Raw genomic sequence first — 3,309 nt, 5'->3', positions numbered from 1 at the left:
AGAGCTGGAACCAGAAGAGTGCAGCGGGACCGGGGAGAAGAGGTGGACAATCCTCAGACCTCGTCCTGTGTTCCTGAAACAAATAAAACTCCCTTCCTGACTCATGTGTTTAACAAGACCACCCGTGTTTACCAAACACTTCTTCCTTTCACCTTCCAGTGAAGGCGGATTAGAGTTACTCTCATATTAATATGATGCTCACTATTGTATTAATTCACACACACCTTCTATTTTTTAAAAAAAAATTATTAAACTGGTCCAGCCTCTTAGAAACTTTTCATTCACAGTCTGTTTCTGTAGAGATTCTAAGAGGTTTTGAACGAAATCCTACATAGAAATAAGGCCTGAGAGTTCGATTAAAAGTGTCAGGGAAGGTAGAGATGTGAGATTAGTCAATCATGTTATAAAATGAGCTCTCCCCTATCCCATAGTCCAGGAAAATGCTGATGCCTCTGGGCTTCGCTTCTGACAAGAGAGGGATGATGCCAGCTCCCAAGGCATCGTAGCCATTCCCCTGCCGCCTAATCCGCCGCCAGTGTCCCTGACAGGGCGACAGGCTCTTCCTCGACGTCGTGGGCAGAGAATCTTGGCAAACCCCGACAGCCCATTGGGGTTTGTCTCTCACTTCTACCTCCCAGAAATGCCTGCCGGAATGAAAGTATGGAAACCCCAGGACAACTGTGTTGACTGTAAATCTTTTTGGAAATTCAGAAACATCTTGCTTTCTCTGTATATCATACGCATTTTTTATCCTCAGAGACAGTCAGGTTAGGGTGTGTCATTTCAAGGACTAGAATTATATCTACTCTAAACGTCTTTGTAATTTTCTGCAAAGCAGAATACTGGAAAGGAAAACGGCAGCCTTCCCTCCGTAACTGGACTGGAAACATTGGGCTGAACCCCTCAGAGTTCTGGTAGAAACTTTTGATTTGTAACAGCAATTCCACTTCTGTCAACACAGTGCACTCTACTACCTTACTTAGTAGGACACTCAAAGTCCTACTAAGGACTGAATTGAAGATGCATTTATATTAGCGCTGCGTTCCTTTGCAATAGCCTTTTCTTCATCAGCTGATCTTGAAAGAACTGCTTCTTGATCACGTTCTAAAAACTGCGTCAGGTGCTCAAATTCAGAGAGTAATTCCAGCCTTTGGTTTTCTGCCTTCTCTCTCAGTTCGAAGCGTTTTGTGCTTTGAATGCTTATCAATTTCTGAACGTCTGCCACCTGCTTCTTCCGGAGCTCAATGTAAGCGCTGAGCCTTTGCCTGTGACGAGAGGCAGTCTCCTCCATGGGCCTCACCTGGTGGGCCTGGTGGTCAGGAGGCTGAGTGCACCGGGGACACTAGGGCCCTAGGTCCACCTCACAGAAGAGGGTTAGGACCCGGCTGTGCCCCTCACACGGCGCCTCTTCCTGCCTCTTCTTCTTGCCCCTGGTGGTCTGGAGGAGCTTGGCCATGTCGACCATCCTTGGGTGTTGCTCCTCAAGCACCTCTCTTTTTTTAATTTCTTTATTGATTATGGTATTACATATGTGTCCTTATCCCCCCACTACCCCTTCCCAATCCCCCCCCCACTCATGCCCTCACCCCCCTGTTGTCTGTGTCCATTGGTTAGGCTTATATGCATGCGTACAAGTCCTTTGGTTGATCTCTCCCCTTTCCCTCACCCTCCCCTACCTTCCCTCTGAGGTTTGATGGTCTGATCAATGCTTCTCTGATCTATTTTTGTTCATCAGTTTATGTTGTTCATTATATTCCATAAATGAGTGAGATCATGTGATTTCAAGCACCTCTCTTGGCATGAGTGATGGCACAAGGGAAGGGAAGCTGCCCTGTAGATCAGCCCAGGACTGCTGGACGCAGGAGCAACAAAAGAGGTGCCCACCTTGGATGGTGACAGACTCTCTCAGGGCATTGAGATGGGACAGTTGACTTCTGCTGGGAGTCCTGCCAGAGCTGCTTTCGCCGCCACTGGGCCCTGGATGAAGGCCTGGCTGAGGTGGGTTTCGTGGGGAAGCTGGGCTCTGCGGTGAGGAGTGGATGCACCGGAAACCTCCGCCCTCACTTTGCTGTGGCCTATGAGTCCTGGGAGTCCCTGACCTTTTCATTTCAGCTGCCCAGAGAAGCCCTTGCCCCAACCTGCAGCCAGTCACAGCCTCGCTGGACATCCGCTCCTCCAGATTTGGAAGGTCAGAGAAAACGAGGCCAACTAGGCAGCTTTCTTGGTCAGAAAAAGAGTTGTTTCCTCAAGATGGTACAGAAGTCTCACTTCTCTGACCGCAGTGGAGTCTCAAATCTTTGTGAAATTCAGGTTGAGGCCTTGGCTGCGGATTCTTTCCTTGCCAGAACCCAAGTACTGAGGCTGCTGATCCCAGGTTTGGTCGGAGCCCACCCGTCAGACACCTGGTGCTGTTCCCGCGCCTGCAACAGATCTGGAGCAGGGGGCCTTGGGGACAGATCCTCTCCCATAATGTGATGTTATCACATTGGGTATTAGGATTTTCACATAAGTTTGGGGGCACACATACATTCAGACCATAGCACACAGTTGAGAAACAGAACTCTGTATCCATCTTATGTGCGATAAAGTGAGGAATCTCCCACCAAGTTTTACAAATTATAACTACATAAACCCGCATTGTCGTGTAAGACTCCCTCCACGTTCTGCATGGAGTAGGGTTTGGTATCTGAAAGAGGGGCCGCACACAAATGAGAGAGAAATGACACGAGATAATTTTGCAATATTGGGGGACTAGTTATCTAATAAAATAGAAGATAAGCATTCCCCAGGAACAAGAAATTCTGTTCTTAGGTGTTTTCCCTATAGAAACTAGTGTAGGACTTCTGATTATATTTACCAGGGTATATGAGAAGAATGTTCATTGTAGCTATTTTCTTTAAAGCCCCAAACAACATGAAATACATCAAATGTTCATCCAATAAAAAATACATTTAATTGCTATTGTAGTAATTAAAAATTAATGATCTATATAGCTACATGGTACAACAAAATTGAACCTCCAAACATAATATTGTGTGAAAGAAGAAAGTTACTATATACACATATATTCTGAATTTTATTACAATGGAGATTACCTGTTGCTCTCCAAAGCCCATCTTGTAACCATCAATTACACTTTTTTTTTTTTTACAGAGAGGGAGGGAGAAGAGAGTTAGAAACATCGATGAGAGAGAAACATTGATCAGTAGTCTCCTGCACACCCCCCACTGGGGATGTGACCACAACCAACGTACGTGCCCCTGACCGGAATCGAACCTGGGAGCCTTCAGTCCACAGTCCAACGCTCTA

General features: G+C 46.4%; 1 pseudogene; it reads right to left on the bottom strand.

Moving 5' to 3' along the window:
- Positions 1 to 277: 277 nt before the first annotated feature.
- On the bottom strand, positions 278 to 2,167 carry LOC102756438 (annotated as a pseudogene).
- Positions 2,168 to 3,309: the final 1,142 nt, after the last annotated feature.

Source organism: Myotis davidii, unplaced genomic scaffold, assembly GCF_000327345.1.
Source record: "Myotis davidii unplaced genomic scaffold, ASM32734v1 scaffold188, whole genome shotgun sequence".
In the NCBI taxonomy this organism is placed as follows: Eukaryota; Metazoa; Chordata; class Mammalia; order Chiroptera; family Vespertilionidae; genus Myotis; species Myotis davidii.
This window is presented reverse-complemented; position numbering and strand designations above follow the sequence as displayed.